At 37.1% G+C, this 20,125-nt stretch overlaps 1 protein-coding gene across 1 annotated transcript in view; it reads left to right on the top strand.

Annotated features, from left to right (window-relative positions):
* The first annotated feature begins 1,129 nt into the window (after positions 1-1,129).
* Positions 1,130-20,125, top strand: part of DGKB (diacylglycerol kinase beta) — a 358,914-nt gene continuing 339,918 nt past the window's right edge. Inside the window, exon 1 of the mRNA XM_082754883.1 lies at positions 1,130-1,259. The gene's annotated coding sequence lies outside the window, so the exon portion shown is untranslated. The remainder of the gene's footprint in view (positions 1,260-20,125) is intronic.

Raw genomic sequence — 20,125 nt, 5'->3', positions numbered from 1 at the left:
CTGCTTAGAAATTCACCTGTGTTTCAGAGGGATTTATTTTAGTCAAGACAAGTTGCCATTGAACACGCTGGGAGGCTGTCAGTGAAAGTTTCATCTGATCCCTTATTTTGTGTCCTGCTAAGTGGGAGGCAGCAGCAGAAAGGCATGAATTTTTATGCCATCGCTATGCTGCTTCCTCTTTTTTCTTCTCCAAGCAAATCTGCAAATTCCTACGAGCCCTAGCTCTGGTGTTGCTACCTAGAGGGGGGGATTCCCAAACACGTGCTGGAGACCCACCCCTCGGGAGGACAGCGCGGCGGGGGAGAACGGGGCTGCGTTTCAGTGCCGTGACATTCTTGCAGGTCCCTCATCGGGGACGGCCAAACGGTGGCTCTGGAGGCTCCGGGACGAGGAGCTGGGCACCGGGCCGGCCTTACTGGGGGGACAGTGTCTGCAGCGGGGTGGGGAGCATCCTCCCCCGGCTCTCCTGCGCCCCTCCAGCCCCGGGCAGCTCAGTACCGCGCACCTGCGGGAGATCGCCCCCGGGCCTCAGGTAGGCGAGGGCGGGCGGCGCGCAGGTGCGCAGCGGGGAGAGCCGCGCACCAGCCCTCGGCGTCCCCGCGGCTGCGCGGCTGCTCTGCCAGCCCCGCTGCCGCGGAGCGAGCGCGGAGGGCCGCTGGCGGGGGGAGCGGGGAAACTTTGGGTAAGTGCTGGGAGGGAGGTGTGGGGATGTGGGGGAGCATCACCGGGGGGTGCGGAGAAGGATCACCGGGGGGTGCGGAGGGTCACTGGGGAATGCAGGGAAGCATCACCAGGATAATGCGGGGGGTCACCGGAGGATGCGGGTGCGCCGGCCAACAGGTACCGCAGCTGCGCGGGTGCGGGAGGGGCTGCGTGTGTGTGTGTGTGTATGTATGTGCGTGTGTTTTTGTGTGTGTGTGTTGTGTGCGTGTCGCCTGTCCCCTCCCCCGCCCGCCCTGCCAGAAAGGGGTGGGAGATTTCCCTGCCTCCCGGCCGCTTAAAACCGCGCTGCCCGGCGGTGCCTTCGTGGCCCCGGGCGGAGGGAGGCTGGCGGCATCCGCGCTGCGCCGCGGGGAGTGGGCGGAGGGGAGGGCGGTGGCGGTGGCGGCGGCCCCGCGGGGCCGGGCAGCGCTGGGCTGCGGCAGGCGGCGGGGGCGGTCTCTCGCTCGGCTGGATGGCCGGTTCTGCCGGCTGCCCAAGGCGCCGGGCTCTTTCGCATCCCGGGCTCTTTCGCATCCCTCCTTCCGCATCGCACTGCAGTAAGTTCGCCAGGCGCTGGGCGGCTGAACTGGTTGCAATCGCGGAACTGGGGAGGGAGGGATGAAGGGAGGGAAAGGAAGGGAGAGGGGTTGTGTGTGTTAAGTTGTAGCTAAGCGGGCTATATTGAATTTGTCACGGTTCATGGCTTTGGTTCCTAGTTAATGGTATTTTGCCTCGCTGACCTACATCACTTTGCTCAAGCACGGTCAATGTCCTGCTGCTGCCAGGGCTTTCATTGAGAGCTGCGTTCAGAAGGCTTTCATTGATGGCTAGGTTCAACCCGGGGGACTGCTGAAACACGCAGTGGGGGTAAGCACAGACCGAGTCCGTGAAACAAAAGATGCAGCCGAAAACTTGTGCCGTAAAGACTGGTGAGCAGAAACTTTTAGTGGTGATGTGACAGGCGGTCTAAGGGTCTTTTCGAGGAAGAATTAAAAATGCTATACAAATCGACAAACTTTTGGATGTTTGAAGGCAGTTTACAGGCAGTTTATTTTTATTTTATGTAATCCAGCGTTGTTCTGATTTATTTTCTTGAAAGTAGTTTAATTTGTCGTGTCTGAAATTACAATTTTCATTGTGAGTATGCTGTTTTTGAAATGGATGAAAGACTTTCTCATAAGATTGATGTATCTTAAGTATTTTTCCTCATCTAAATGAGAAGATTACAGTGTCTTCTGTTAATTATCACTACATTTTTAGAAAAGCGGTCAAATAGGAAGAAGAACTTAATTAATTTTCAGAAGTAGTTTTACCTGGTTGATGCAATTTTCGAAAGTTTATAAAATAGGCTTCTAAAATCTATCATGGAAAATAAGAGATTGCAGCAGAATGAGGAAAAAGAACATTAATTCTCACAAGAGAAAATTTTATAACATCACTAAATCACTTTTTATAACATCACTAAATGTTTTTCCTAGATCAAATGACCTCATGTAGCAAAGTTATATTTTTTCCTTTTTGCACTTGAGTGGCATAATGCTGCTGCATATATTAAAACATCATTTTACATCAGGAAAAAAACAAAACAAAAAAACAAAACAAAACAAAAAAAAAAACATAGCAAGAATCTGATATGCATTCCCAAAAGACTGGGCTTGTTCTATGCTTTATGGATAAAATGATAGGAAATATGTTCTTTGTTTCTCCCCGAAGTGATAATCCAACATTTCTGAGTGCCTGAAATGTTTATTTTTCACAGAATGAAAGCAAGCATCAAGGAACATGGGGCATAAAAAAGCAATGTTTTCCTCCTGGGGTTTAAGTTATCCCACGTTGACTTGTCAAGGTGGAAGGACTTTGTTGTTTACCATGGCAGGAATGTCCTGAAATAATTATTTAGCAGTCTGAAATGAGTGCGGAGTAAAATATTTTATGCTATAGATTTGAAATATTTGGGGCCCAAATCCATTCCTCTAATTTAGAGCCCTGCAAACAACTGAAGTTGCTGCTCTTACGCAGGTTTAGAAAAACTACAATCTTGTGTTTGTTTAAGAAGAAATGTGTATGAACTGTTGCTGACAAACTGAAATCATCTTTCCTTAAACACCTGTAGGTGTCTCAAAATAAAACACTGAAATAATATTGTTCAGTAGAAATGCGTAAGTGAACAGATATTTTTGAAGAGTTTGTGCAGCTTGAAGGTAACAAAACTACTACGTTCTGAAGAGCACTTGATATCATTTTTTTTTACTTATAAGGTTTCTGCATCATTTCTATTCTGGAGCAAAGTGTAATTCAGGTGATGGGAAAGGTCTTAATGGGAGAGGCACCTAGAGGTGCCTCTTGCCAATGGAATGAGATCACTAGTGGAGGGATGAAGAGAATCATAAGAGGGCTTCTGATAAAGCAGGAGGTAAATACAGAACATTTGTGAGTACAAGTAGTAATAGGTCAAGGCTGGAAAACTTCAAAGTCGGCGGGACTGGGCTTCTTTTGCTTCATGCTTGTGTGGTAATAGCATCAAGTTCTTGCGAAAGTCACCTATAGAATGAAATGTATAGGGTTTAAGTTATGTTTTGTAATTACAAAAAATTAAATAAATAGCAGCATATCTGGATGACATATAATGTTTCATTCTCTTTGAATTGTTGTGACTTTTATTAGTTCATCGATAAGTTAAATGTTAGACACGCAATTCTAGCAAGTCTTTTAATGGAGGTCTACAGGAAAGATGGGGAGAGAATTTTTACCAGGGAGTACAGTGGTAGGACAAGGGGAAATGGATTTAGACTAAAAGAGGGTAGATTTAGATTATATATTAGCAATAAATTCTTTACTACAAGGGTGGCGAGGCACTGGAACAGGTTGCCAAGAGAAGCTGCGGAAGCCCCATCCCTGGAAGTGTCCAAGGCCAGATTGGATGGGGCTTTGTGCAACGTGGTCAGGTGAAAGATGTGGGGGGGGTGGAACTGGATGGTCTTTAAGATCCTTTCCAACTTAAACTGTTCTATGATTTTATAAAATGTCGATTATTTCAGATGTTTCCTTGGTGAAAGTTAATTTTGTTGCCAAGAGCAATTTACATGATGAAAGCTGTATTCATAGTATTTTTTCTCATCTTTTGTCATGGTAAGAGATGTGGACTGCTGTGAAAAGTGTGTGACAATACATTCCCATCTGTGTGATGATGAAGGAGTAACAGCCATCAGAAGACTGAGCAAAACAGAAAGAGCAGCTCTTGCTTGGTAGTTTGGTGACCGGGAGCAAAAGTATTTCAATTAGGCTTGACCTCTGGAAAGAAGATACTTGGAAAGACATCTATATTTTTTTTAAAGTTATGATGTGAAATCTGGAAGACATCAACAGAGTGAGTGCAATTCTATTGAAGAACAGGATGCTGGCTTTCTGAAATACATTAGTTTTAGACTCCAGCTCTCTACCTGTTGTCACTATTGAGTAAACTTTGCAACTTATTACAGGAGATGCCAATTGAGCTTTGCATTACTCTCAAACAAAAAGTAAATCAATAGAAGGTACCAGGTATGCCTTGGATATCATTCACCATTCACTTTTTTTTTTTTTTTTCCTGTGCAGAATTAGTTCGAAATGCTATTCTGTAGGAATGATAACATTCCATAGCAAATTTAATCAATAGTAGCTAGTGTAAGAGGTTGGAAAAAAAAAAAAAAAAAAAAAACTGAGAAGAATTCTGCATAAATGATTTGTGGTAAGTTTCCCATTGTCTTCTGCACCACTTACAAAATAATTAATAACAGTGATAGTAGACTTAAGACAATTATTTGTCCATAAGTGTGGTTTTTCATAACAGTAGTTTAACTTTTTTGTCATTTGGAGCCTTGCTCTAAAGCTGGACCAACTAATTCATTGTGCTGGAGGGAAGAGTAAGTGGCATTGTGGGTCTCACTTAAAGGGATTAGACGTTTGTAATTGTATTTAATATGTCTATGAGTGTGAAAAAAGTTACAAACTTCAGCTTCAGTACAAATTGAATGATACCATCACTCAGTCAACATGACCTATCTTACATCACACTAATGCTTTTACTATGAATAGAAATTTAGGCTGATTTGGCAGGTAGAGAAACACTTTATTATTTTTTAGCCATTTATTTTTAAAATCAGGATGAATAACTGTCCCAAAACAACTTTATGCAATCTAGAACATATTTTCCTTTTTAATTGTTTCTGAAGAATTTAATTAATTATTTTCTCTGAATAATGATTGCAGAAGTTTAGCCCTGAGGGAATATTGTTTGGCACAAGTTTGAAAACATAACCCATGTAAGTATTTTGAGCCTGTTTAATTACTTCTTGTCCAGCCCCTACCAGTTTGAAATCAAAATGTCCAACTCTGACACAATTGTGCTGCCCTACACCATTGAAAAATAAAAGTAAAACAAATGAACGCAAATGTACAAATGCATTTGTCAGATACTAAATAGGTTTCTAATTGCTGGGACAGATTAACTTTTTATTTTTAGATAGTATTTGTTATTTACTATAATAAACTATGAATAAAAAGATACCTAGATACTTTTTTTTTTTTTTTTGGAAAAAAAAAAAGTTCTATTTTCAAGAATGGAACTTCTATGTATGCTAGCAGAAATCTTTAGTTAATATAAATTCCATGATTATTATTTTTCTTAGTTTGATTCTCAGCTACATTTTGATTACTTAATGTGAAATTGTGAGAGTTTTTTTTTCACTGTGTGTTCAGTGGGATGACCAGTGCTCAGCAGTAGTAGTAATAAGTAGTTCACTCCCTAGTCCTTACAGTAGGACAAGAAGAATCCCAACAGACCTGTAGTGCAGTTCTCACAAAGGTTTATGTTGTATGGTGCTTATCAAACTATGAGTCTTCTGCTGTGAAATTTGGCTTCCCTATCCTTTTGAGTTGTCTTCTGGGAAATAATGAGGCATTGAAATGTAGTGGTTGTTTATTTAGAGAACTGGGGAACTTGCACAGATAATGGAAACCTTTTTTTTTCCCCCTCTGTCTTCTTAATTATGCTGCATAAAAGAAAAGCAACTAGTCAAATTTGTTCTCCTTGCTCTAAATTTCTCTCCAGGTAGACATTTCTGATGTTTACATTGGTTCAAATTTGAAAGAAACACAGATGATGTGAAACCAACAAACTTTCCTGTCTCTTCTTCTGAAAGTAAAGGAAGTGGTGTCTTGTAAATCTGGTATGTAGAGGCTATGGGTTAGACATAAACAGTATGAACCACTGCATCCCAAGAATCAGGAGGGTTTTCTTGTTTTTTTGTTTTCTCCATGGAGTCTTTGGCCACTTTAATTGTGGATTTTCTCATGTTGCCTGAATGAATGTTTGTATTCATCCTCCAAATGGTAGGTAATGTTAGGATAAGGCCAGAAAGAGTTTTTTTTTTTTTTTTCGCAAGGAAGAATAGGGGGAGGAAGAAGAAACAAATATATGATTATAGACAGGAATAAAAGGAATAAATTAAGAAAAAATAAATTTAATGGCTACTATTACTCTTTTTCACATTTAATTTCCAAGGATTTTTTTTTTTCCTTTTTTAAACATTTGAAAAAAGCTAGCAAATTCTATGAAGAGAGGAAAAAAAAAGTCAGAAATTTTAAAGCTTGAAATCTCTTTCAGATAGCTAGGGTGGTGCTTCCTTATAGTCCTGGAATATTTTACTGGAGATTTTTACATTGGTAGTTTCTTCATATTTTGAATAGAGTAGTTATGGTAATCTATGTATCATTAGAGTAAAGTTTTGTTAATGTTCAAACCATACATAAATGGGACTAGTCTGTCCTACATTCAGTATCTAAGTAATATCTGGTTACCTTCTGTCTCTCCTATTATTCCTGATGGAAAGACTGATGGAAAGACAAAAGCACCTGCTGAGGAAAAGTCTAATTTTATGATAAGCACCCAATATAGGTCAGTTGAAGTACATTCTGGATGTATCCAGGTCTCTCAATTTATTATAAAGCATGCCTAAGATAGTAATTTCACAGTTTAAGGTTTACTTTTAAGGCATCCAGCTTTGGGTGAGATAAATTGCACCCTTGGGTATCTTCTCAGCTAGAAAGAAAAACACAAGGGAGATTTGAAATCCTAAGGATGTATCAAATCTTCTCTGTGCATTACTGAAAATAAACACAAAGTAAAATAGTCTTACAAAAAGCAATTGCTTAGAAGGGGCTATATCCCAGAAGTTAAATATCAAAGTACATATTTTAACATATATAAAGTAAAAAAGTACTCTTGAGTATTTCTGTTTTTCTCTATGCTGTAAAAAGTTGTCTATAGCTTGCTTTCATCAAAAAGTCACTGTATTAATTCCTTATTGATATAAAATATTCCAATAACTCTTTTTTTATGGAAAATAAAGCTATATTGCTTCCTGAAAAATCTTGACTTACTATGAAACTGAGAAGACTTGCTCAGGCATTTAGTTTTACTTTACTCTGCATGTTACATAAATTGAAAAACTAATACAACAGTGACCTGGTTTATCTTCACAAGCTGTTGTAAATTTTAATGGTATGGTACTCCAGTGACTTCTGGTCAGGAGGGACAGTGGGCCATTTTGCCTTTTGTAACTTTTGAAAATCTGTGTTTAAACAGCATTATGGCTTTTGGGTCACAGAATTCAAACCTTCTAAGCAATGTGATCTTTTATAGAACAGAAGGAGGAAACTTTGTACTGGCCATTGCTAGGCTTAGCTCCGTTGATACAACCATTTCTTTCTAAAAGTAGAATGACTAGAGGAAGCCTGGGGAAACCTCCCAGTTTTGAAGAACAATTGCTGTTAAACACAAAAGATACTCTGATAATAATATATTTACTTTATATATTATTATATATAAACTACTATGCACTTACTATATATTTTTACTTCCTCTTTAAATTTAAAATACTGAGCGGATGGCTTTTGTTCTTCATGAAGTAAAATACCATATTCGGTTACAATTAGTTTTTCTTTTGAATTCAAAATAATGACTTTTAAAAAAGCTTTATGTTCTGTCAAAGACTGTTTCCTATAAATAATGTAGGCATCCACAAACTATAAAAAAGCTTGTGAGATTACTTGAGTGATCAAGTTATTTTTCTGTCTTACGTTACACAGTGTACCAGCAATTTTTACTTGTCTCTGTTGGTGCTGAGAAAAATAATCTTGATGGATGATCCAGTTCTGACTTCTAGTTGCACCTCTAATGAAGAAGAGGAAATTCAAGTCTCTAGTACGGATTTCTGTGCATTCTTATTCAGGTTTGATGAGCCATGAGGTCAGGGTAGATCATCTGTCAATGACAGGAGAATCTGTAGAATCGCACAAATGTACCCTTCCAAATAACAGTAACACATTCAGTCCTATTTCATCACAGTTTAATGAGCAGAAAACTGTAGAGGAAACTAATAAGAATATATAAACCTAATAAAATAGTTTGTATATTTGAAGGGCACTCCTTCATAGTTCAGTTCTGACCTTAGATTTCTTCAGAGTGCTTTTCTGTCAACTCTGGTCATTCAGTGAAGCTGTTTAATTTCAGACCCTATATCACTAACTCTCAAAATGCTCTCCAGTTAAAGGAAGATATAATCTATTCTTTCTGTATCCTGATACGGTGGTGTATTAAGACAGCAATTCTGTGTGATTAATCCAGGACCCTAGCTAAAATGATAGCCACTACAAAGGGAATGAAATAGTGATGTCATAATCTAAAAACCTTGAAAACTTCTGTAATTCATCCCTAATTCATCTACTATCTTCCAATAAAAACGAAATAAAAACATTCATTTACAAAACCCACACTAATCTACTGAACTACTGTGAAGCTTGGGTTTATAAAGATGAGAATTACAGGATATAAAGACACTCTTGTTTTGTTTATTTGTACTAAAATCAGATCTAAATCTTCTATGTATCCTGACAAGGTACCTTAGATTTGCTATGAGGTCAAGGTCTGGGTTGTCTTGCGTTATTTATGTTGCTGGCCACCTTTCACTGGAGAGCATCACAAGTAGGCAAAGTTTGCCAATTCTTGTACATATTTCTTGCCATGCTTTGCAGTTTGCTCATTCAGATTCAAATGCTTCATTCTTCCCCCTTAGAGACTGTTAATCTTTAATTTATTCAGGAAAAGTTTTACTGCTCCTCCCCTTGTCTTGTTTACTGCTCTGATTCTTTGGAAATGCAAATATGTCTTTGGGAGAGCAGGTGCTATCTCTTAAACTATGAGTGAATTATTAACCCATGGAGGAATGAATTGCAGTTTCTCTCTCTAGGAGTGCTTGCATGCATATCTCAATATGAAGATCTTCTATACTTGCTGAACTTTGTATTTTAATATTCACATGTACATTGATTACCATGCTTTTTGGTAATTCACTACATTCACTACACATGAATGTGAATACCATATGAAGCTCATTTTCAGATCAAAACTGTTCAAGCTAATGGAATCCCAATTCTCCCTGGGGGATACATTGACACTTAGAGAGGTTCAAACCCTCAATGTATAGAACATGCATGTCTACTTTTTCCTTAGAACATACATGTCTTGAACATTTAAAGACATTATCTACTACTTTCATTAAAATATTTTATGGATATGCAAGGAATGGCAAGGCCACTTAAAGATTAATTCCTTGTGCAATGCACAACAAAGTTAGGAGAGATTTGGAACTGTTCAGAATCAAGCAACTGAAGCCAGAAGAGCTGTGACGTCTTTCAACCTGCGAATGCTGGAGAAGGGAAGACACTAGTTCATAGTTGAAGATGAGAGGAAATACTGTTGTCATTGCTTCTTCAGATTTAACACAAATTTCACTGAATATTTCTTTTTAGGGTAACCTAATGGAATTGAAGGGAAAAGAAAGAAAAAAAGAAAAGAAAAAAAAAGTTCATGTTGATATACCCGTCATGTATTAATACCCTTAAATACCTCCAAATGGATGTAAACAACACAAAGTGAAGACACTTTGCTAAGCTTTTTGTGGAGAAGAACCATGTGCAATAGATAGATTTTCCTGGAGAGTTGATGGTGTAGATTCCACGTTTTGTGTGATTTCAGTGGGATTCAGTAAATGACTACATAGATGATTAGAACTTAAACGATCTTTTTCTTTTGTTTTCTATCCAGTTATTACTGGATTCCTATCCAGTTATTTTTGAAAGTTATACATGTTGTAAAACCTGTTGTTTATATGCCCCAGTTTTTACTATATACTGTATATATGGCAAGGAGACAACTGTGTTACAGAGTGAGGTAAGCTGTAGATTTTTTTATTATTATTATTTTTAGAGATTATTCTATCACTGTTAACTGATTTTGTCTGGACTCTTTATCTTTGGGGAATCATGTTCTGCACATTGTCCTTAAACTTTATGGCTTATTCATATCCATATCAAGTCAAGGCAGTATAACCAGGTCAGGTGAATGGGATCATTTTTCATCTTTCTTCTTCTTAGAAGCAAAAGGATAGCTTTACTGGATCAGACTAGCTGTCTGTCCTTGCTATGCTGTCTTCTAACAGCGATTATCAAGGAAATATAAGAATAGGCTAAGGACCTACAGTGTTCCTCCAGTCTCCAGCGTTCTATATACATTCATTACTTCACGGATCTCTGCCGTATCCCATTGCTTCTTTTTGAAGCTGGAAGATTTCTATTATAGTCTTTCATCCCTTATCAGCAATGTGCTCTGTCTTTTTGTCCTTCTCTTTCTCCAGTTCTACTGTAATAAATTCAAAACTCTGTTACTGAAAATGCAAGTGTACCAGGGATCTATAGAATGGAATAAATCGTTTTATTCTTTGGTCCTTTCTGAACACTTTTTTGAATGCTGCTGAGAACAAACTCGATGTTTCTGATTATACTTAAAAAATTTAATTTCTGAGATATAACTCATCAGTGGTGAGCTCACTGCTCATCACATTAAGTGTACAGCTAGGATTGCACCCCTCCTCCTGCCTCCTCCCCTCCCCCCCCCCAATACTTTATCTATGCCAAAGCATATGAGGCATTTCCAGCAGAACGTGAAAGCTAGCTAGTATTAGCAAGTAGCAGAAGGGAGAGTTAGGCTATTAGGGGATTTAGTGTCTCTGTTATACTTAAATCCTGTTTCAACTCTCTAAATCTTTTCCTGTGTCTAGCCTTAAACACCTTGTAGTAAGTTGTGTGTTTTGAAGTGATGTATAGGATTGTCATTTATTTTACTTCAATGTGACAGCTATGTGATATTTATCGATATGAATAGAATAGAAGCAAGTACAAGAATGCTTTGATCATCCATTGGAAATAAACACTTTTTTTGTGAGTAAAATACATAGTTAATAAAAATTATTAAAAATATAAACTTTGTAAGTAATGAAGAGCATCTCTTGTGTAGACTTATTTATTTAAAGAATTATTAGAATTAAAAATGTTGTAAATACTCTTTTGAAATGATTAGATTTCTTCCTTTTTCTATCTTTGCTAGCCTTCTGATCATAACCTAATTTAAAAAAAAAAAAAAAGATAAAGTAATTAACCTTTTGCTGTATAATACATAAATAGTTTAACTTTGTCAACTTAGAACACAGGTGTATATATCTAAGTAGGCATATATTTTTCCGTATCTTTCTGACCTCATGTTGAATATGCCAGCAAACATTCATAGTATGTTCTGGTCATGGATAAATCAGAAGCCCTCAGAATGTGTCTATTCCAATTTAATTATTTACAAGATTAGTTTTAAGGGAAACAGTTAGTTTTAGAGAAACAGTTCAAGTGACTAACCCTAACTGGGATCACGTCAGTTCTGGATGAAGTCCAAACCTTGACAGAAGTGTTATTTTTATCTAGATCATATGCTCAACAGAAGTGGAGTATGTAAGTAAATGGTACTTACTCTGTGTGTGTTTGTCCACATGTACAATAACTAAATAACTGACCGTATATTGTAATATTAAAAAATAAATAAATAAATAAATCACCATATTCACCCTCTTTTAATTGACTAATATAGCAGTGGAACATGGAACTGGAATGGATCACATGGACCATTGTGTCATTTACAGCCTTAGGAAACCGTGCCATAGATGCTTTATTTGGATGGAGTTCACTGACCATCAATTTTGTACACCCTTACCACAAGCCACAGAATTTCTCCCTGCAGTCTAAAAGAAAACAAAACAAAAAAAAAATATATTGATTTATAAGAGAAGACCAAGACATTAGAACACTAATGTGGCAAGAAGAAAGAGGGTAAAAATACTGAGATAATTTTTGTTTAGAATAAAACGATTCTTTGGTTTGTATGCCTTTTGTGCTATGTATTTAGGTTTGTATGCCTTTTGTGCTCATCTGGGAAGACACATAAGCAAAGCAGTTAATATCATAATTTAAGGTCTGCTATTTTAAACTGAAATATTGGAGTAGATGGGAAGAATATTATGTTTTAATTTGTAAATGTGACTGTTCATACTGGGAGTCTGTTTCCAAGAATTATACTGTGAAATTGGTGATCACACTTAGTTGAAAAAATACATTTCCCATAAATTATTCTGCATGAACTACCCATCATTATTATTTATAAGCACTATTATTTACAAACATTATTTGTAAAGTATGTAGCCTTGTAGCCTTGCGTTACATCATTTCTTTAATGCTTTTAGTAGGAGTTACAGTTCTGTGATATGCTATACTAATTGAAGTGAAACATTGTCCAGTACTTCACAGGCAGTCTGAGCTAATGAGATGTACTGTACACCTAACAGGCTAGTATGAGTCTAAGAATTTACATTACAAAGGAATCCAGGCAATTTTAACTCAGCAAGGTATGTATTTAATAATAATCGCTGAAGTGTTCTGGGCTGGTAAAATTAATGAATACCAAAACCTATCAGACAGTAGCATGTTATTCTATTAATCTGAACTTGAAAAGGTGAATATGATGAGGGAAGTGAATAGAAAATGAGGTAGGCTGATGCTGTCTGGCTGCAGTTACTTCTCTTTTAAAGTTTACTTTTTCTGAACATATTTAGGTAGGTATTTAGGGCATATTTAGGGCAATGTTTCCTATATCTCAAAGTTCTGAAGCAATAATGATGTATAGTATAAAATAGATGCATCATAACACTGACTATTCAGATGTGTCCTCCATCATTCTGGATATTTTCTTGGCAAAATTTATCACATTTATTTTCTGTGAGTAAAACTATTTTTGCATTATGGTTGCACTACAATCTAAATAATAGCAGATGCGCAGAAAGATTAGCAGGTTAGAAAGTACCTGCATGTTACTCTGAGGGATTTACTTCAGGATTTTGACCAAGATGAATTCATGCTTCTGAACTGTCAGTGACTTCCACTCTGTGTGTGGAACTGCTGCTGGCATATGCAGGAGTTTCCCTTGTGTGCAGAGTGGTTGTGGTTTGGAGTGCCCAAGACAGGCTTCAGTGAAGTGATTTGCAGTCAGTAACGTGGGAGTTGATTTTGATGTATGTTTGAAATGTCCTGCTGAAGTTGTAACTTCATTCATTTTGGAAAACTGAAAAGGAAAGTTGTGTGAATCAGGTATCCGAATAGTTTTGTTATCTTCAGATCCTTAGGTGATTTTCTTTATAATAGGGTTGCACATTTAAAAGAAGAAGCGTGTGCAGATGTGATGATAATGTAAGCTTTTTTGACTTTTAGTACAAAAAAAAAAGATTTTTTTCTATCTGTTTATATCTGGAGCTTGCTGTATTGGAGCACTGTTTACAATTCTACTTTCTATGGATATGTAAAATATATACATTAATTTTTAGAGAATAATACTTTTGTAATCAGTATTCAGATATGGTACTTTGTTCTAGATAACTGTTATTCCTCTACTTTGTTGTATGTTATTCATCAACTGGGGATTATACAATAGCTTATTTTTCTGTTGCATTACTGCCATGGTGGTAAGATTCTTGGTAATGCAACAACATATTAATAAAATCTAGGGAAATTTTTAGTAAAGATTATCCATTTCTTATGCAGCGTGGAAGTGTATATTTGGTGATGCATGGAAATAAGTCTTGAAAAATAAAAATGTTAATGGATGTAACCCTCTTCCTACCCTATTATCTTAGAGTCCTTGAAACATGTTGCAGAAGTTAAACTCACCTTGGTTTTTATAGAATTCTGGAAGAAAATTCTCTTGCATTTTCTAAACCTTACAACCAAAAGCACGGCTATGAAAAATTCCAGTCATGTCTTTCTTATAGCCCTTGTCTTACAACCTCTTAACTGCTGCAGCAGCCTTTTTGTTTGTTTGTTTTAAATCTCTGCTGATGCCTCCTCACTTTCAATGTCCTTGGGCTGTTCCTGCTGAGTCTCTTCTACTGGGTGTTGATAATGCAATCCAGGGATCAAGAGCCCAAAATTTGGAACTCCTGGGGTTGATCTCTATCTCTGATAGGAGTTAACACAGTCAGTGGTAACTGCAGTGGGAGCAACAGGAACTGGATGATTAGAAATCCTATCTTCTTCCTTCTTTACTGAAGGTGTGGGAATCTGGTGTGTATGGCAAATTTAAAAAAAAAAAAAAAAAAAAAAAAAAAGTAAAATCTCTACTTTCCTAATTGAATATTTAATGGTATCAAAGAGAGGGTAGTGGCTTCCCCTTCACCATCATAGGCACAGTCATATTTGATTTACTTGTATGTTTCACACCCTTTTGAATGCATTTCTGTTTCCAAGTATTTACATTTCTGTTTGGAATGATTACAGCAGATAGTGGTATGCAAAAAGTCAATCTCTACTTGTGTTTACCAAGTATTAGTGTTAAAATCTCGGCATTGTTTAACAGTAAGCAATTTCTAGGCAAAGATGTTTCTTTACTTTTTAGATGAAGATGTACTCTATTATTCTGTGGAAATTACAGTCTGTGAGGATTGCTTCTTCAGAGAGACAGAGTGCTACTGCTAAAGACGGTTTGTGAGAGCAGACAACAGATTGACTGCCAGAGTAAAAGTTGGTAGGAATAAACCACACACAATCAAATAAAATCTGTCACTGTTTTTTTTTTGTTGTTGTTTGTTTGTTTTTTTTCTGTTGTTGTTGTTGTTCCCTTCTCCTCCTCATGTGAGAGATGCTTATAATTATTTTCCTGGTAGGTAGAAGAACAGAGGGAGTTAGTTCTGTGGGTTTAAGACATCATGGAAATGCTGTAAATTTTTTTGTGAAGCTGTTGACCTGAATAGAAATTGTGTGACCACATCCTGTAAACAGAGCATTTGCTGCTTGGTCCTCTTGTGCTGCAGAGGCAAAAACAGGAGGAGAAGGACCAAGATTCAAGGTGGGCATGTTCCTCCCCAAGGCTGACAGGAGCCTTGGCTCTCAGTCTGCAAGTAAGGCAATGTGCTGTGGTTATGGAAAGGGTAGAACAAGGAGTTTTTTTGTTTGAGGGAATAAACTAAGCACTTGATAAATTCAAGAAGGAACAAACAAAATGCTGTGGTGAGTGCTTGAGAAGTGTAAGAGATACATCTTCATGTTGATGTTGGAATTGCTGTGAAATTATATCACAGACTTTTTTTATGGTATCATGCGTGTTATTGTTTTACTATTTATATTTCAGTTTGAACCTATTCTGACAGAGATGTCACCTGTACGGCTAAAATATTTCTAAATATGAAAAAGATGCTACCGACCTCAGTGATATAAAACAAAGTAAAAAGTGTGTTGCAAAACCTATTAAATCTATGTATGATGCCTAGAGGGTGGGCATTGGATTAAATATGTCCTTTATGTATTTTTAAATTATCTATAAAATTGAAGCAATTTACGGAACTGGTGAATTTGAAAATTAAAGTTTTGTGATAATGCTCTTAGTGTCTACTTCTGTCTGTCTGTATGACTGTGTAAAAGGATATGGTTCCTTTGAACTAGACTGTAGGACAAATAATACTATTGTTCTAAGACCATTGGTAATGCTATGAAAACACTGGAATTCCTAAACAATAACTGTTTAATGAAGCTAAGGGAAGCTTTTCTCATAGTTATGTCAAACATGAGATAATTTGAAGTTGTACTGATACAGAAAGCTATTATTCTTTTGAAAGAAGTCATTTGACTTCACTGGGGACTTCTGTGGATGTTCCTCTGTTTATACTGTAAAATAATAGTTCTGGTGGAGTGTGAATAAGGATAGCATGCCTCTTAATAGAAAATATTTGTTTTGGTCTTAAATCAGAATTTTATGATTACTTTGGTATTTCACAAAAAGTTGTGGTGATTTCATGGCATTAAAGTTTAGAGCTGTGTTTTCTGTTGGAGAAGTATTTTTAACAGAGAGTAAGCAGTAACAAGACATGAAAATATTTCCTTTCTTTTGTGATGTTCTGTAGAGCTGATAAAGTGCATCAAAGGTAACCCGTTGAGGTCCTGTGGCTGTGGTACCAGCACTGTTTGCCATGTGCCTATCCCATGAAAGGACTGAGATGGCACTGGTCAAACATGAGGGTAATGTTAGACTGTCAGAACCCAGTTTTTTTGGTCTATGCTCCCATGCCTCTTTGTTTGCTAATATTGGTAATGCTGTTGGCTGCTCTTCTGCTGCCAAAAATGTGTGGGTAGCTGTGGTATGATGCTGTCACTGATGAAGACATGAGGGGAAGGAAAGGGAACTAGCAGGACTTATCTTCTGGAACAGTTTGGACTCCCCTTGTGGCCATGGGCATCCTTGTCTGCCACTGCGGCCATGGTTCCATGTGTACCTGTCAGTATATCTACCGTGTTCATTTCAGTGAAGAAAAAAAAGAATAAGGGAATACCTTACTGGTAAGGCTACAGCTTGCTAAGTGTTGCAAAATCTTTTTACTCAAGGGTATTATAGCTAGGTAAAAAGTACTCTGGGACATGTTGTTCCATTTATTATTTTTTTTTAAGACTGTTCTCCATAAAGTCCCTGGAGAGTTCTTCTTAAAACAGATGGCACAATGTGGGCCATTGTAATGCAATTTTCATTGTAAAATGTTATGTCCCAGGGCAAATTTACCAAAAATGGAGCAATCATGATGTCCCATAAAATAGAAGACATGTGTTTTTGCAAATTTTGATGTATCTAAAAAAAATGCGTAACTCCCCCCACTTTGCCAAATAAGCAAGGCTTGCTATTTTAAGACAAGTATTTTGGGGCTTTTAGAGTATCTGGAGACTGTTGTTATTGCATTAACTGCTTAGAGTATTCAGGAAAACTTTGTATATCCGTAACTGTAAACATCAATAAAGAGAGTGTTATCTGGAATTATGATTAGCAAGATGATGTTAGATCTCTCTTTGAACTTTCTGGCAGGAGAATATGTATTTTGTGTTAGCCTTCAAAGCTTCAGTAAATAATATGAATATGTATAAACTTTAAGGCCATAAGACAATTGAATATTGTACAGATATCACAATGGAGATACTTACACTGATTATTTGTGAACCAGAAAGATGACTTATGTATCTTGTATGTTAGTCGTCTGTATCAAATTTGTTTTGGTAGTTAATGAAGCAACAGTACTGTAAGAGATCTGCTGCCATTATTGGTGACACCTGTCATTTAAAACACTACATAAATTTCATGAATAAATAAAATAAGTGAAAGATATGCAAAACAATATGAATGGTTATTTTCATCAGAATAATCTGAAAAATAAACGTTGATCTATATATAGAAATGTATCTATACAGAAACATATAGGTTCAGGATTCTGAACTTTATCATAGGTAGGTTTCTAGAATATTGGCAATGTAGTAATGTTCTGTATAATTATCCAGAAGAAAAGTGAAAATAGGGAACACAATTTTCTCATATTATTAATAACAGGATACTTTTGCAATGGATTTCATAGGTATATTAATTCTATGTTTTTCTTTCTTTTGGGATGCCAAAAGAAATAACTTATTTTAGTCATGCCAGTTTAAGGCATGTAAGCTAAATCTAGTTTGGTGCCTGGGAACCTTGAAGAGTGGAAGCTACTAATAAACATCAGAGATCTCTAATAATATCTTGCTTAATAATTTGTTTTGCATATCTGAGAGGCCAAAATCTGTGTGAGTCTAAGTGCAGAAAATTCTCATGTGTTTTTGCAAACACAGTATTTAGCATCTTGCAGTTTGTATTTCAGGTAGCTGTAGCATTATTATTATTATTATTATTTTATCTTATTTTTCCTTTACTCTGCTTAAGGTATATGCCAGAAAGGAAAGACAGAAAACAATTAAGACCTAGGAGTAGGTTATGTGTATTGGATTTGTACTATAAGGCAGATTGCTCAGATTCTCTGTCTTCCTTTTATTTAGGGTGTTTTTACTGGGACAGATAGGTTGGTACATTAGGAGCTTGTCTGGTCTTTTGATTGTAGGCTCAGGGTGTGGGCACCTCTTCCCAGCATCATTTTGGATAGAACTTGGGCTTCAGTTTGGCTCAGCTCTGTGGAAGAGGACTCGAGCTTCTGGAATAGGGTGGGACATTTTCCAACCAAGTCTGCAGCATGGATGACTGGAAAACCAGGACCCTGGGGCAAGCCACAGCACACATGCTCAAGTAATTTAGAAACAGCCACAGATTTCCAGAATGATGACATTAAGGGCTATGTGTAGTTAAATCTGTAAGTGATAACGTTTCCTCAGCAATACTGTGAACTATTTCTTGTTTTAATTAGTGGAGTATTAACTAAAGGTAGCTGTACGTGACACAGACAGACAGAATTTTAATTAAACTTTTGTGGTTTGGGTAATTAAATTTAAATGATTACTTTTCTAATATATCTTTATTCCAAGATATCATATACCTTTTTTAGGCATTTAGATTTAAACTTACCAGTTCAAACACAGAAAGACAGACAAAAATAAAGCTGTTAAGAAATAGAACTTTTATTGACATACATAAATTAACACTGTTCATGTGTTTAAATATATCCAATTACAGATCTCAGTTCAGTTCCTGACTTTTTCACACGCCTCCCATGTGATAGTGAGCAAATTATTTGAGAACAAATGTTTCAGTGTGTCTAGTGAATTTAAAATGCAGTAATTAATGCCAGTTGAGATCTAGCCAGTTATGAAATTCAGCACTAGATGTTTATTCATTTTTAGGAATTTCAATTCTGTTCTTTCTGTAAAATAGTATATATGTCTTTCTGTTATTTTCTACTCTGTATACTTAAAAAGTAAGCAGGACTGTCATATTTTAATATAGTACTGCCACTGATACAGTCAATCCTAGTAAAAGTTTGTGCTTTTATAATACAAACACATAATAATGATAATAGAATTAGTAGTTCCTTAGCATTTGATGTGGCTGGGGTGCATCAAGCACAGCATTGCTAGCCAGTCAAGGGAAAGGATTGTCCCACTCTGTGCTGGTGCAACTTCTCCGTGAGGTACTGTGTGCAGTTTTGGGTGCCACAGTATAAGAAAGATATAAAACTGTTAAAAAGCGTCCAAAGGAGGGAAACAAAGATGGCAAAGATGGTAAAGGATCTAGAGGGGAAGACGGATCTCAAAGAGTAGCTGAGGTCCCTTGGTTTCTTCAGACTGGAGAAGAAGATATTGAGGGGAGGCCTCATGGTGGCCTGCAGCTTCCTCACGACGGGAGTGGAGGGGCAAGCGTTGAGCTCTGTTCTCAGGAACAGCTTGAAGCTTTGATAGGGGAGGTTCAGACTGGGTTTCAGGAAAAGAACCACAGGGAGGGTGGTTGAACACTGGAACTGGATCCCCAGGGAAGCGGTCAGAGCACTGAGCCTGCCAGAGCTCAAGAAGTGTTTGGACAATACTTTCAGATACATGGTCTGATTTTATTTATTTATTTATTTATTGTCTGGTTCTTTGGGGACTCAGGAATTGGACTTAATGATCCTGCTGGGTCCCTTTCAACTCAGATATTCTCATTTCTTTCCTTGGTCAAGTCAACATGTAAAGATCAAGCAGAAAAGCAAAGTGTGCTGCAGTGTTGGACACTGCAGGGTAGGCACTTGGGTCAGGAAAGCAGTACAGTGCCCTGTGTAGTCCCCCTTGCACAGTTCAGCTCAGGTCACAGGTTTCTGTCTGCACAGTCTAAGCAGTTAAGTTGTAGTACTAAGCAATAGTATCTGTCATTTTGAATCATAGTCTTGCATGGATGTACGTGACTGTTATGGATGACTGTTCTTTTTTTTTTTTTTTTGTGTTTTTTTTTTGTTTTGTTTTTGTTTGTGTTTTTTTTTTGTTGTTGTTGTTGTTTTGTTTTTCTTGTAGCTACTAGTTATTCTTTGTTCTTGAGTAAAAGAACACTTGGTGTGCCTAAATAATAAGGATACCCGTCTTTTGGTTTATTGCATATATCAGAAAAAAAGAAATTAATTCATTATAAAAGCTAGTCGGTTACAGCAAAAACACTTCTGTGAATATTCACTGAAACTTATAAACAGGTTCATTTTAAGGG

Source organism: Aythya marila (assembly GCF_965140915.1).
Source record: "Aythya marila genome assembly, chromosome: 2".
In the NCBI taxonomy this organism is placed as follows: Eukaryota; Metazoa; Chordata; class Aves; order Anseriformes; family Anatidae; genus Aythya; species Aythya marila.
This window is presented reverse-complemented; position numbering and strand designations above follow the sequence as displayed.